The sequence below is a fragment of the Peromyscus leucopus genome, chromosome 7 (genome assembly GCF_004664715.2).
Source record: "Peromyscus leucopus breed LL Stock chromosome 7, UCI_PerLeu_2.1, whole genome shotgun sequence".
Classification (NCBI taxonomy): Eukaryota; Metazoa; Chordata; class Mammalia; order Rodentia; family Cricetidae; genus Peromyscus; species Peromyscus leucopus.
This window is the reverse complement of record NC_051069.1, coordinates 114,490,152-114,505,833: the sequence shown is the minus strand read 5'-3', so window position 1 is coordinate 114,505,833 and position 15,682 is coordinate 114,490,152. Positions and strand designations below refer to the sequence as shown.

General features: G+C 47.1%; 1 protein-coding gene across 8 annotated transcripts in view; it reads left to right on the top strand.

The window, feature by feature from the left end:
* Positions 1 to 9,655: 9,655 nt before the first annotated feature.
* Ap1b1 (adaptor related protein complex 1 subunit beta 1) overlaps positions 9,656 to 15,682 on the top strand; it is a 58,506-nt gene continuing 52,479 nt past the window's right edge. For 4 of the 8 annotated variants that reach the window (XM_028870627.2, XM_028870633.2, XM_028870632.2 and 1 more), the window contains exon 1: positions 9,656 to 9,881. The gene's annotated coding sequence lies outside the window, so the exon portion shown is untranslated. Of the gene's footprint in view, positions 9,931 to 10,222; positions 10,398 to 15,682 lie in introns of those variants that run through there. The other 4 variants (XM_037208112.1, XM_028870628.2, XM_037208113.1 and 1 more) reach the window with 4 other exon arrangements.

Genomic DNA, 15,682 nt, shown 5'->3' with positions numbered 1-15,682 from the left:
AGGATAGCCAGGGCTACACAGAGAAACCCTGTCTCGAAAAATAAAAATAGTGTCAATGAAGGTTCCCATTTCTTTAATCTCTGCAGGGATCTACTGAGATATCCTGCCATGCTGGTTCCTGACCTGGTCTTCAGAGGTCTGTAAATGCCAGAGTTGTGGGGGTTTTGTTTGTTTGTTTGTTTTATGTGCATTGGTGGTTTGCCATGGGTGTTGGGTACCCTGGAACTGGAGTTACAGACAGGTGTGAGCTGCCATGTGGGTGCTGGGAATTGAACCCAGGTCCTCTGGAAGAGAAGTCAGTGCTTTTAACCACTGAGCCATCTGTCTAGCTCCATATTGTGTGGCTTTTTGCTTGTTTGTTTTTATGGAAAGAGACCACAACTTTTGTTAATTTTCTTTTAGTTAAAGCACTTTAAAGCTTTTTAAAAGGTTTGTTTTATTTTTAGGTGTGTGTGTGGTGTGTGTATACACATGAATGCATGTGCTTGCAGAGGCCAGGAGTATAGGATTCTGTGCAGCTGGAGTTCCAGGAGGTTGTGAGGCACCTGATGTGGGCGCTAGGAATTGAACTCTGGTCCTCTGGAAGAGCAATCTGTGAATGATCTTTTTTTTTTTTTAATGATTTATTTATTTTTATTTCATGGGCATTGGTGTTTTGCCTGCATGCATGTCTGTATGAGGGTGTTTGATCCCCTGGAACTGGAGTTACATACAGTTGTGTACTGCCATGTGGGTGCTGGAATTGAACCTGCGTCCTTTAGAAGAACAGCTATTATTGCCCTTAACCACTGAGCCATTTCTCCAGCCCCCAGCAGTAAATGCTCTTCAGCACTGAGCTATCTCTCCAGACCATTGTTTTTTTTAAATTTAGTGGTGGTGGGGGGGTTGGGGAGAACCACAGTGTCCATGTGGAGGTCAGAGGGCAACTTTTGAGAGTCAAGTCCTTCTTGCTTTCCACCCTGTTGAGAAAGGGTCTCTGACCCCCAAGCTTTTGGCCGTTTCTCCTGCCCTTGCCTCCCATTCTGCTGTAGGAGAGCTGAGATCACAGATATGCACCACCACACCTGCTTTTCTATGTGGGTTCTGGGGATCAAAGTCAAGAGTCAAGCTCAAGACAGGCAGTTTTACCATCTGAGCCACCTGCTCACCCTTTATCACAGACACACACACACCTGGAACCTCCAAGAGGCTGCAGTGTGGTCTATTGTAAGCCCCTCATTTTGCAAATTTTTCACTTTGCATAAAACAGAGACTCCTAAAGATAGCTCCCTCACCCCCCATCTAGTTCTCTACCTTTTGAATGTGACTGGAGCCCTGGCCTAGGATGGTGTAGAATTCTCTCAAGCGTGTTAGTATATGGCTCGATGAACTTTTTTGTTTGTCTGGGGTTTTTTTATTTTTATATTTTGGTTTTTTGAGACAGAGTTTCTCTGTGCAACAGTCCTGGCTGTCCTGGAACTTTGTAGACCAAGCTGGCCTTGAACTCACTGACATCCTCCTGCCTCTATCTCCCAAGTGCTGGGGTCAAAGGCGTGCACCACCATCACCCAGATTTATTATTTATTTATTCATTTTTTGTTTATATGGTTTTTTTTTGTTTTTGTTTTTGGTTTTTTTTGTTTGTTTGTTTGTTTTGAGACAAGGTCTCTTTGTATAGCCATGACTATCCTAGAAGTCTCTGTGTAGACCAGGCTTTACTTGAAATCATAGAGATCTGTCTGCCTCTGCCTTCTGAGTTGGGGATTAGAAACAGACACCATCGCCCAGCTTGATGGACTTTAAAAAGATAGATTACAGGGTTTGTGGAGGTGGGACAGTTAGCAAAGTGCCTGCTGCCCAAGAATTAGGACCTGAGTTTGGATCTCCTGGAGAGATGGCTCAGTGAGGAAGAGCACTGGCTGCTCTTCTAGAGGTCCTGATTCTATTCCCAGCAACCACATGGTGGCTCACACCATCTATAGTGGGATCTGATGCTCTCTTCTGACATAAAGTTATACATGCAGATAGAGGGCTTATATGCATAAAATAAATAAATAAATCTTTTTTTTTTTTAAAGCCAGAATTGAAAGCCTACTTCTGTAGTCCACCCCCTGCTTTATTGTAGGGCAGAGACAGGTAGATCTCTCGAACTCATTGGCTAGCCAGCCTAGTCAATGTATTAGCTCCAGGTTCAGTGAGAGACCCTTTTTCAAAAAAAAAAAAAAAGATGGAAGCTGGGTAGTGGAGGGGCACGCTTTTAATCCCAGTACTCGAGAGACAGAGGCAGGTGGATCTCTGTGAGTTAAAGGCCAGCCTGATCTACAAAGCAAGTTGTCTCAAAAAAAACAAAGGAAGGAAGGAAGGGAGGGAGGGAGGGAGGGAGGGAGGGAGGAAGGAAGGAAGGAAGGAAGGAAGGAAGGAAGGAAGGAAGGAAGGAAGGAAGGAAGGGGAGTAGCTAATAAGACAACTGATATTGACTTTTGATTGTCACATGCACAAGAACAGACACGCACCAGGCTTGGTGGTGCACACCTTTAATCCCAGCATTCAGGAGGTAGAGGCAGGTAGATCTCTGAGTTCAAGGCCAGCCTGGTCTACAGAACCAGCAATGCTGTATAGTAAGACTGTCTCAAAGAAAACAGCAACAAAAGAACATATGTATGTGGATACCCACACATACATGTGCACATACCCACGAGAACATGTGTATACACACACACACACACACACACAGAGAGAGAGAGAGAGAGAGAGAGAGAGAGAGAGAGAGAGAGAGAGAGAGAGAGAGAGATTGTCCAGGTGAGACCAAGGTCACTTTATAGGAGCCTTTTAAAAGTAGAGATTTTTGTCCAGTTGATAGCAGAAGCGGGAGAATTGGAGCCTGAGATTTGATGTTGAGGGAGGGTCTCCATTGCTGAGCAGGAGGGCCATGGGGCAAGCCCTGAGCACAGCCTCAGACTAGTCTCTGGCTGACAATTGGGGAGAAAGTGGGAACCTCAGGTTTTTGGCCATAAGGAAATGAATTGTACCACAACTGATGAGCCTGGAGAGGAGCCAGAAACGACAGCAACCTAGGGCAGCCAACCCCTTGCTTTCAGCCCAAGCCAAATTTCAGCGGAGAACCCAGGCAAGCTCCGCTGACTGTGTGCCTCCAGAACTGTGAACTAATAAATGGCTGTTGTCTGAAGCCTCTAAAGAGGTGGTAATTTGTTACCAGCAATTGAAAACAAATATAGATTTGCTATGAGGCCGCTAACTCTTTAAACCCCATGGGAGAGGCATTAGGCTTTACGCTTGCTGATGAAGTAGCTCCCGGAAGTTTTAACCACCTTCAAAAGATCAAACATGAGTGATCTCCAGAAGCAGATCTGGGTTGAGCTCCTCAGCTCACAGTCCTATGAGACTTTTTCTGAAGATTGAAAGGTGACAATGGGCACCTGTCATGCACACAAAGTGGGCTGTGTCCTGTTCATTCCCCAGTGAGTGAGAGGACCCAGTCCAAACCATTGCTTCCATCCCGGCCCCTGGGAATGCCATGGCAAGGCTAGGGTCACTGCCTTGGGAGACTTAAAACGTTTTTAAGCGGTTCGGAGAAAGCACGGTTTGCCCTCAGTTTATGTTGTAATAGATGATATGGCCAGGTGACCTGACACTTTACAGGTTTACCTCTGACCACTGAGAAGTTCTGGAACACCTCATAGCATTGAGCACATCAAGCACGCAGTGCTAGATTTCTACCACCATTGTCAATAAAAGACGGTAAGAACACTTGGAAAAATGATAACAGGGAGCAGGAGAAGTACAAGGCCAGTCTGGGCCATCTTGAGTTACCAGAAAGTAAGGAAGTGCTACAAAATAAATAAATAAATAAATAAATAAATAAATAAATAAATAAATAAATAAATAAATAAAAATAGAAAGTTGCTGGACTTGGTAGTGCATGCCTGTAATCCCAGCACTCAGGAGACTCCAGATGAAGGCTATCTGGATACAGAGCCAGACTTAGTCTTAAAAACAAATAATGTTTTCCAGAGTGGGGGTTTTGTGGGTTGGTATGTACATCTTTATTAATCTCTGGGAGGCAGAGGCAGTCAGATCTCTGAGTTTGAGGCCAGCCTAGTCTACATAGTGAGTTCCAGGACAACCAGGGCTACACAGAGAAGCACTGTCTCAATAAATAAGTAGATAGATAAATAAATAATATTGAGTTTATTGGAAGGAGCCAATCTAAAAAGTCCATACAGTTGAGACAAATGAAATAATAAATAATGATAGGCTCCATATATATAGGAGTATTGCTCAGCTGTAGAAAGCAAGCTTGGGCTGGTGAGAAGGCTCAGCAGTTAGAAGTGGCTTGCTGTCAAGCCTGATGACCTGGCTTTGATCCCTCGGGATGCACATGGCAGAGGAGAGAACTGACTCCTGCAGCTTGTCCTCCATCCTCTACATAAACCTGCACACACACACACACACACACACACACACACACACACACACACACACAAATTTAAGAGGATGTCTGAGCCTCAGGTGGTGGCACACACCTTTAATCTTAGCACTCAGGAGTCAGAGGCAGAGGTGAAGCTTGAGTGAGTTCCAGGCTAGCTAGAGCTACATAAAGAGAGACCTTGCCTTAAAAAAAACACCAAATAAATAAATAAAAAGGAGGTCTGGGAGTGTAGCCTAGTGGTAAGCGTTTACCCAGGTTACACAAGGCCCTGGGTTCCATTGCAGCACCATAAAACAAAAGGGATTCTGACAGAGGCTACACCAGGTGTGAACCTTGAAGACGTTAGTTGTGATAAGAAACATCATCTAGAGATAAAAGGACAGCTATTATTGGATGTCTTAGTAAGGATTACTGTTGCTGTGACCAAGCACCGAGACGAAAAGCAGCTTGGGGAGGAGAGGGTCTGTTTGGCTTATAGATTCTGAATCACAGTCCTTTGAGGGAAGCCCAGGCAGGAACGCAAACAAGGCAGGAACCTAGAGGCAGAAGAGGCCGTGGAGAAACGCTGCTACCCACTTGCTCTCTGTGGCTTTCTCAGCTTGCCTTCTTATATCAGGACCACCCGCCCAGGGATGGCACTGCTCACAATGGGCTGGGACCTCCCACACCAGTCACCAACTAAGGAAATGTCCTACAGGCTTGCCTACAGCCCCATCTTAGGAAGACATTTTCTCAACTGAGGTCCCCTCCTCTCAGATGACTCCAGCTTGTGTCAAGTTGACATAAGGCCATCCAGCACATTGGATTAACTTTATATGAGGTGCCTAGAATGGTCAAATGCACAGGGAAGGAAAACTAAACTAATGGCTACCAGGGACTGGAGAAGGCAGTGGGAGCCGGTGGTCAGTGAGCACATTGCTTCAGGCTGAGATGAGAAAGTCTGGTTCTGCGGGTAGATGGATACAGGTAAGGGCTGCACAATAAGGTGGAAGTGTTCAACTATGGAGCAAGAACGATGCCTGCAGGACTAGGGCTTAGTGCTCTGTTCTTTGCACCTGCTTTAGGTTTTGTTTTTTCTGCAGATTGAATCCGAGGCCTTACACACGATTGACTGGTTCTTTGCATTGTTCGAGATTGGATCTTCTTAAATAGCCCAGGCTAGACTTGACTCAATATGCCGTACAGGCTGGCCTAGTCTGTACTGCCTCCTGAATGCTGAAAAAGTAGGTGTGCATCACTCATACATGGTGCCTTGAGAAACTGCACTCACTACTGTTTACTTAGTGCTGGCTCTCTGTGCCTTAAGGACTTGACCTATCTAGAAAATATGTAGATTTTCTTGACATCTGTATAAAATAGGATCTCAGTCCCATTTTCCAGATGGGACATTGAAGTTCAAAGAAACTGAGTTACGTGCTCGTGGACACAGTCAACAAGTGGCCGAGCTGAACCAGTATCAATGCAAACAGTAGATCCTGTTAATCAGGGGCATCAAGTTGACAGGCCTTGGCCATAAATGCTGTGACTTAATCTCTGTGTCTCTATTAGCAATCTTGCAAGGAGACACAGCTGTCCTATTTTCTAGGTTGAGGACAGATTTCCCACACCTGGGGATTTGAATCCAGATGATGTTTGCAGCCTGGTGGGTTCCCTCCCTCCCTCCCTCCCTCCCTCCCTCTCTCCCTCCCTCCCTCCCTCCCTCCCTCCCTCCCTCCCTTCTGTTAGGGGTTGAAACTAGGGCTTTGAGTATGCTAGGCAAGTGCTCTTCCTCTGAGCTCATTATCCACAACTCTAGCCTGGGGCTTTTCAATTGTGGAGTAGAGACTGGTCCAGCCCAGGGACTGGAGCAAGCGGAGAACTCTGAGTGGCAGCCGGAGGCATTAGAGCCTTGAGGGCTGGTCAGAATTTTGCTTCTGTGCGCAGCAGCAATGGTGTGTAGTGACAGTATCAGCATCGGGGAGAGAGTGGGGGAGGGGGAGCCCTGGATGCCTCCAGACCCCTCTGCTCTGCCAGCTCTGCCCCACACGGTGAGTGTGAGAAGGATAGGACGCTGCCCACCTTCTGCAGTGAAGGGCTGGTGTTGTCAGTGAGGCTGGGAACATAGTCATTTCCCAAAAGGATCTGTAGCAACGTTTAGGGATTTAAAGGACTAAAAACAACAAGGAGCAGTATGCGAAGACTGGGTTCTCCAATCTATAATCACATAGGAAGAAGAGTCTGGAAGCTTGGGGACTAGACGGGCATATTGCAGGGCCTGTGCCAAAAGGAAAAGGCGGGTGCCAAGAGGAAAGGATGGCAGCTAATGGCATTTGTCGACCCCCTAGTGGACATAGAAGTGAAGAACACTTACTTAATTTGTCCAAATTAAGTCTAGCTTGCTGTCTACCAGGAACTGATACCAGAACCAGAAATCCCTAGAGAGCCAAGACCCTGATATTTGCGTAGTACCTACATATATCCTCTTGTATACTAAGACGCTGCTCAATGACTTGTATAGTATGTCACAGAGCATAGATACTATGTAACAGCTGTTAGATTGGGGGCTGGAGACACAGCTCCGACACAGCTCGGTTAGCAGGCCTTTGCCTCATCCATTTGACTATGTAGCGCTCACTCACTCAGACGTGCTCTTCAAATCCCGAAGACTCCTCCAAAGCCTAGCCAGCTCCCGTTTGCAGGACTTCCCTTGCAAGCCTCCCTACCTCTGAAATATTTTTTCCCCTTGGAATTCCCTTTCCCACCATCTCAGCCTATGAAGAAACCACATTCTCAGTCAGAAGATGTAGCAAAAAAGCCGCCTGCCCCTGGAGGCCTCCCTTGGGAGCCAGGTCAGTGACGTTGGTCTCCTTGGAAATTTTTGTTTGGAGACAAAGTCTTCTTGTGTAGTCCAGGCTCACATGTAGCTAGCTGGTGGTCCTCCTGCCTCTGCCTCCCATGCGCTGGGGTTATAAGTATGCCCACCACACCCACATTCCTTGGATTGTTTAGATTCTGCCTCTTTGTTAAACATGAACTCTCGCCAGCAGGGTGCTGCTAGAGTGTTTTTTAAAAATTGTTTTATTTTATTGTTCTTGAATAGTTCTCCTCTTTTCATTTCACATTCCCAATGAAATTTTGTTTTTTGTATGATTGACAACTGCCAACACTTCTCACTGGAGAAGTTTCCTCCAGACACCTGATATTGACATATCACCAGGCAGCGTATGTTCATGTACAGTTATTCTAGATGTATACAAAAAATTAACCTGGTCTTGATTTTAGATTTCCAGCCAGCAGAACTGTGAGAAAATGAACTTCTGTTGCTATACCAAAAAGGTTCCCCACTTTGTATTTTTAAAAAAGGCTTTAAAAATGGAATGAAGTCTGTGACTGAGATGAAGATTGTTAGTTTGGAGGCAAAGGACAGAAAGAGACGAGAGTCTGACCTTTGCCGATGAGACTGTCTTAGCACACACACAGTGAGGGTAGCCTCTCTCCGGAGGGGATGGAGGGTGAGCTGGCTGAGACCCTTTAGAGCAGGGGAGAGGCTTTGGACTGAGGAAGTTGGTGCGGTTGTGCAGGCCGTGTGCAGGTCTGTGGTCTCTCTTTCCTGGAATTGTCTGCATCAAGCAAGACAGATAATCTTGGGAGACAGGCTGTCTCTTCAAGCATTCTTCTCTGGGCTGAGCAAGGTCAGCTGTAATCTCATACAAATCCTGTTTTTCGAACCAAGGCACTCTATTAAAGATATTTTACCAATGACAATTTCCTGGTATTAGTGTTATCCTACATATAAAAAAAAATGTCACCATTGAGGGAAGCTGGGTGAGGGGTACATGGTATTCTTTTTGTTGTTGTTGCATTTGAGACAGGGTATCACTCTGTAACTTTTGACTGGCCTGGAACTTTCTATGTAGACCAGGCTGGCTTTGAACTCACAGAAATCCACCTGCCTCTGTTTCCCAAGTGCTGGGATTAAAGGCATACTACCACTGTCCAGCAAGATTTATTTATTTTTATTTTATGTTCATATGTATGTGTACCATGTGCATGCATGTGCCTGTGGAGGTCAGAAGAGGGTTTTAAGTCCCCTAGGAGTTACAAGATGGCTGTGAGCTGCCATATGGGTGCCGGGGATCAAACCCAGGTCCTCTGGAAGAGCAGACAGTGTTCTTAACTGATGAGCCATCTCTCCAGCCCAGCAAATGGGGTTTTATTTTGTCCATTTTTTTTTTTTTTTTTTTTTTTTACAATTTGCTGTAATGCTACAGTGTTTTACAAAGCTTTAAAGAATGTAAAAATGGCTGGATATGGGTGTGCACACCTTTAATCCCAGTATTGGGAGACAGAAGCAAGCAGATCTTTGCTTGGTTTTCACAGAGTTCCAGGTCAGCCAAGGTGACAGTAATTCAGTTAGAGTGATTGCTGAGGATGCCCCAAACCCTGAGTTAGATCCATAGCACTACACAAACAAGGCCTGGTAGTACATCACTGTAACCTCAACACTGGATCCAGCTTGCATTACATAGCAAGTTCCTGTCTAAAAAACACAAAAAAATAAAATAAAAAATTCAGAAGATACGTTCAATAACCAAGTATTAAAAGGTGATGGCCTCAGAAGCCTACATGGTTTTTTGGTCTTCTTTTTTTCTTAGTAGTATATTTTCTTTTCTCTGCAATGCAAATATTATTGGTTCAATAAAAATGTTGGAATAGAGGTTTTATAATGTTTTAAAGGGGATGATCACAAATTATCTAGAAGAAAGAGAAAATTAATTAAGAGGACCAAAGTCAGGAATGAAATGGCTGTACGAATTGGGGTCCTGGCCAAAGGGACAGGTTGTACGCCTTAGCTTACTCTGAAGTTCCTCTTGGGTGAAAAGTCTTGGGAGTAGCTTATGTTTTCCTCCTAGAACAATGAATTCTCCAAGGACTGCAGAAAAAGTCTAGATTCAGCCTAGCAGACAGGCACAGTCTGACGGCTGATCCGATTTACATACAGCTCCGTGTTGACTTTCCCATTTACCAGGCCTATGCTCATGGCCTCAGTCTCCCCATCTGTAACTCAGAAAGAGATGGACTTTAAAGTCTTTTAAGACCCTTTCTGACTCCACAGTTCTTGAGAGGGAACCTGGCCAGGGCATCTAGGCAAGGACTGCACAGATCGCCAAAGCCTCCTGACCTGCCCAGGCCCCGCCCTTCTCTCACAGACCCCGCCCCTCCCGCTCCAGGCCCCGCCCCACCCGATCCCCTGCCCCTCCCTCCTGGGTTGCACCCTTGACCCCGCCCCCGGGGTGTGCGTCCACCGGAAGTTCCGCGCACGGGCAGCTCACTTCCGCTCGGCAGGTGACAGCCGCGGGGCTCGGAGCGGCCGGCTGCAGCGACGCACCGGCGGAGAGGGAGGCGGAGGCTGCGGACATTTTGCTGCTGGAGCGAGCCGAGCCGTGGTGCCCGGAGCCGTTTGGACTTGCGGGTGAGGAAAAAGGCAGCCCGGCCCGATAGAAGAACTGAGGGGGTCCGAGGTAGGGGGGGGGTCTGCGGGGTCAGAGGTCACAGAGGACGCTACGCTGGAGGGGCTCGAGCCGTGGGTGGGCGAAGGTGGAAGGGCTGCGTACTCATTCATTCGCCCCGGCTTGGTGGCCCGGCGTCATCCCGTCCTCCGAGGTCCGCAGTCCCCTTTGGAGAGGCCGGCTGGAGCGACTCCTGGACTTAGGCCCCTCCTCCGCGCCGCTTCCCCGTCCCCACTCCGTGGCCAGCCCGGGGCCTCCTTGTTCAGGGCCTTATCTCTTGGTCACCGCCCCCTAAATGGGGCAAAAATCTAGACATGGCCTTAGGCCGCCCGCCCCTCGTCCGTTGGGTCCTCAGGGACAAGTTGACGGAATGGGGACACTTGTACTAGTGCGGACGCAACAAGAATGCCTGTCACTGGTTATCCAGACCTCTTTGACTTCGAAGCTCCGTGCCCTGAGCTCACGGCAACTCCTGTAAGGTAGCTGCTATTGCTTTACTCATTTTACCCACGAGGACACACGGAGGCACAGGAGGTTAAATCACACACGGAAGGTCATTCGAGTAGTCGAGGCAAAGCCAGGAACCTGGAGCCGGTGTGGGGTCCAGGAGTGATGTGATATATTTAGTTGTCGTTGTATTGTTTGGATTGGTGTCAGGATGCAGCCTTCTTGTCTCTTGTCTGGGCTGATCTTCATAAGGAGCATTTGATTCACTTTCATTAGGAGGCTGTCCTGCCGCAGGCTGTTGCTGTCAGTGTTCTGCCTTTCAGGGCAAGATTCCGAGGGTTTTCCTGACTGTTGGGAACTGTGAGACACCAAATGGCAGAGTAGTTCATAGAACTAATACCAGACACTCCCTTCATTGCAGTTGAGCTTTTGGAGTAAGGAGAGGGGAGCGGCAGGACCCCTTAGGGGATCTTTTGGCCCTAGGTTCTAGAAGAACACACCCAAAGGAAGGGGCTTTGGCCTGTGGTGGTGCCTGGGAGATGGGGCGGTGATTTGGTGGCTGGAGGGTGAGGGTCTCTTCCTTTGTAGACATTTTGTTGCTCCTCTTAGGCCTTAGTTTCCCTGACAGCAACACAAAGACTTACTCCCTTCTCACTTCCCCTTGAGTGCACTGAACTGTAGTGAACATGGGAGGGGTTTCTTCTGCTTTTGAAAAAAGCAGTAAGTAAAAAGGTTACATTGGTTGCCTCCTTTTTTTCTTTTTCTTTTTCTTTCTTTTTTTTTTTTGCCGGTCTCTAGCCCCAGACTGGCCAGGATCTCATTGTATCTTGAATTCAGAACAATCCTTCTGCCTCAGCCTCCCAAGTTCTGGGATTGATTACAGACCTGAGCCACCACACCCAGCTCTTCTATTTATTTATTATGAGATTTGTGATCTGTTTTTCTAGTTCCATTGAACTCACAGAAACTTAATAGTGTCACCTTATCCCTATCCTTCCACGGGATAATTGGAGATAGAGCAACTTGTCACAGGTTGTAAGAACATAAACAGAGCTCGGAGCTCTGGTATTCTGTCTTGACTTGAACCCACCAGTCCCTCTGCCTCTTAGGAGCTGTCCAGAGGGCTTTGCTAGTCCTAGAGAATCAGACTTTCAGAGTCTGTGGAGAGATCATCTGATGAATGTGGGTTGACTGGAAGCTTCCCACTGGGTAGTTTGAAGGGCTCAGAGGTCCAATGGGCAGAGCACTCTGACTCCCAGTCAGCTCCTGGCTCCAGCCCCAGGCTGGCAGCTTCCAAGTAGCGTGACCTGGATAATTCACTTCGATTGGGTTTCCATCCTAATAAAATATGTAGATATATTCAAGTGGTAGAGCACTTCTCCAGCATCTGCAAAGCCCTGGTTTTCATTCCTAGCACTGAGGAAAATAAGAATTTTGGGGAAATATGGTGGTACATGCCTGTAATGCCAGCCAGCATTCATTAGGCTGAGGCAGGACAAGGCCCACATGATTTACATAGTAAGTTCCAGCCATGGCTACATAAAAAGACCTTGTCTCAAAATAATCATAAGAAGACACTATTGACCCACCTTCAGTGTCTGTAGGTATTAGATGAGGATATCTTTTTTTTTTTTTTGGTTTTTCAAGACAGGGTTTCTCTATGTAGTTTTGGTTCCTGTCCTGGATCTCGCTCCGTAGACCAGGCTGACCAGGCTGACCTCGAACTCACAGAGATCCTCCTGGCTCTTCCTCCCAAGTGCTGGGATTAAAGGCATGTACCACTGCCGCCCGGCAGATGAGGATATCTTGCAGAGCATGTTACTATTGACCCTAAGCCGTGATACCTGCTGGGGCCTATGTCTGAGGAAGACTGTCTGCCCCGTGAGGGTAGCGCTTCCCTCTCCAATGAGACATTAATTACCAGGGAGCATTCTTCTCACTTCACTTCCTAAAAGTATTTGAGGACAGTTTAGTTGTGGGTGCCACTGGGACTGGGTTTGGATGTTCATCTTTTGCTAGTCTTACCCGAGACTTGCATGTCTTCGCCGCTCACTTCCCAAAAAACCCTCAAGTCTGGCACCAGAGCCTGAAGTGCTCACAGTCATGGTTTGGGCTAGGTGTTTTACATTGTTGTGTTTCAGATGGTTGAGGGCATTGAAGGCATTTTTGTTTCTCAACAGGTCTTTTTTCCTAAGATACACTGCTGAGATTATCACAAGCCAGAGAGAGTCGTGTGTGTTGTGTCCCCCGCCCCCATCTTTATCACTTTACATAGAGAGGAAAAAATACTCTAGGGAGAAAATATAACCCAAGCAGCTGGGGAACCTTAAAAAAATACTACTTGGTCAGACATGGTGGCACATGACCTAATCCCAGCCCTTGGGAGACAGAGGCAAGCAGATCTGTGTGTTTGAAGCCAGTTTAGTCTACAGAGCATGTTCAAAGCCAGCCAGAAATACACAGAGAAACCCTGTCTTGAAAAACAAAACCAAAAGTAAAAATCCTACTTGAAAATCCATCAGTGGGTCCTCCTTTCCCTCAGGCTGGACCTCACTTCTTAGCGTAGCATCCAGGCCCCTTAGGCTCTGACTTCACTTGGTTCACCGGCTGCTTTTGCCCATTCTACTCTTCCACTTCCTCTCAGCATGTTCAGCTGCTGCCACTTCTGCAGGCTGCACCCAGTGCCTTGTGCTCTTCTCTCTGCTTAGACCCCACTCCTGCTGCCCTTGCCCGAAATTACTGCTTGATGCTTGTCCTTCGCTCATGACCTCACCTTGCAGAGGCCTGAGCTGATGCCCTTCTAGTGTCCTGTGGCAGTGATGACAATGAGTGTAATTGCCTGTTGACTTAGCTACCTTCTTAGAGATCTCTGTCTTTACAGGAACTTGTCTGAACTGTGTGTGTCTCCAGCATCTAGTGAGGTGTATGGCACACACAGTCAATGTGTAATAAGGGTTTGGGGAAAGAACAAATGAAGGAATATTCTGTTGCATTGTTAGGGTTCCAGGTGATGTTTTGTGCATCTTCATGTTATCCCAGTGGGATAGGGAAAAATGTGTCTGGTAGAGGGACTTGACTACTCTGAGGCCTCCATTGCTGTTCCCAGTCATCAGAGGGCCTGAGGGCCTCCAGGGTTCTGGGGAGCAGAGAGATGGTAAGCTTTCAGTAGTGTTGGCTGATGTTTGCCAAACCAGTGTGTTGGATTCTGCATGTGTTGACCTGTTTTAGCTTTACAGACCTCTAATGCCAGGATGGATCCTGTTAGTGGGGCCAAAAGGCTTGGCTGCGGTTCTAGATTCTGAAGCTCCCTTGTGTCTGCAACCATGGGCTGGACCTCTAACAGGATGATCTCTAAAGATGGGAGGCCCCTTCTAGTTAAGGCAGAAGTATAGCTGGTTGACTCTAGAAGTTCCCGAGTCCATCAGCTAGGATGCCAGGTTCCAATCCGTTCCTCTCAGTGTACCCTAAGGTAGGAGATGATAGAATTGGAAGTCACACTTAAACAGTCTTTTATTTTGTACTCTGTGTGTGTTTGTGTATGCCACAAAGCACCTCTGGATGGCAAACGGCAATTCCCAGGAGTTGACTCTCTTCTTCTACCATGGGAGCTCTAGGGATGGATACCACTCAGGTTGTCAGGCCTGGCAGCAAAAGCCTCTGCCCGCCGGGCTGTCTTAGCAGCTCCGTTTTGTTTTATTTGTAGTGCTGAGAGTTAAAGCACACCAGGAAGGTGTACCACCGCTGACCTGTATACTCAAAAGCTGTTCTACAAAAGTTATTTTATGTATATGACTGCCTGCATATGTGTATGTGCACCATGTGTGAGCTTGGTGCCCTCGGAGACCAGAAGAGACCAACAGGTCCCCTAGGCCTGGAGTTACAGAGCTGCATGTGAGTGTTGGGAACAGAACCAACAGATCAGCAAATGTCTTTAATCCACTGAGTCATCTCTCCAGATCCCTCAAAAACCTTAATTACATTTATTTCTTTTGTGTGAGGTCAAGGACACCCTTGCCATGGTCTTTGCTTATGAAAGTCAAAAGACAGCTTTTGGGAGTGGGTTCTTTTCTGCCACCCACCATCAGGGTCCCACCCACTCAGGGCTCAAACAGGTTATCAGGCTTGATAGCAAAAACTTTTTTTTTTTTTTTTTTTGGTTTTTCGAGACAGGGTTTCTCTGTGTAGCTTTGCGCCTTTCCTGGAACTCACTCTGTAGCCCAAGCTGGCCTCAAACTCACAGAGATCCACCTGCCTCTGCCTCCCGAGTGTTGGAATTAAAGGCGTGCGCCACCACCGCTGCCCGGCTCCAATAGCAAGCCCACTGAGCCATCTCAGTGACCCTTTCCTCAGAAGCTTTAATCAGTGCTTTGATGTTGAAGTGCTTTACCAGCTTTGTTGTGTATAGGAGTAGACCGAGGCAGCTTATACTTTGAACTACACCCTAATTGGTTTTTGGTCTTATAAGCTGTTTGCGGAGGACAGACAGTTTTTGTGTAGCCAGCTGTTGAGTCTGCTCCCGTCAGCTTCATTCTTTGATCTTGAACAGTTGAAGTGCTTGGCGTTGAGATTCTGACAACAGACTTCCTGAGTCTAGCATTCATTCATTCAGTGTTTATTGAGACTCACTAGTGTCTGGCACTGGGATGTGCCAGTAGGTAAACAAGTCAGGCCTAGTTTCTGCTATGGTATTGCTTTCTCTTGGGGGAGAGACAAAGCAGAAAGAGAAAACAAATGCAATGATTGGAAAACTAATAAGATGTGAGGAAAACAGAAGACACAGCAGCCAGAGCCTGTTAAAATGGAAGTCTTGTCTCAGGACTCCACTACACCAGACTAAACCCTTACAGCAACTGCAGTCCATTCTTCTGATGCTTCGTGCTCAGCCCCATTCACTGCGTCTCATTGCTCATTCAGCCACAACCACTTCAGACACACCAGCTACACTCCACCTCCACCCCGGGAGGCATGGAGCCAGCACCTCATGCTTGCTAAGCTTCTGCTCTATTGCTTTGCCTCATTCCTAGCCCCAGATGTTCGTTTGGTCCGGCTGATGTTTCCCATACTTCACCTCAAGGAGGCCTTCTGTAGCCACTAGTTAACTTTCAACCTCCTTTCCCCCTGCTCCATGCTTGCTGTCCTCCTTTCCTGTTTTTCCTTTGTTTGTTTTGGTTTTGGTTTTTGTTTTTTGAAGACAAGGTTTCTCTGTGTAGCCCTGGCTGTCCTGGAACTCACAGAGATACAGAGGACTGCCTGTCTCTGCCTTCCAAGTGCTGGGATTAAAGGTGTGTACCACCATTACCTGGCTTTATTTATTTAT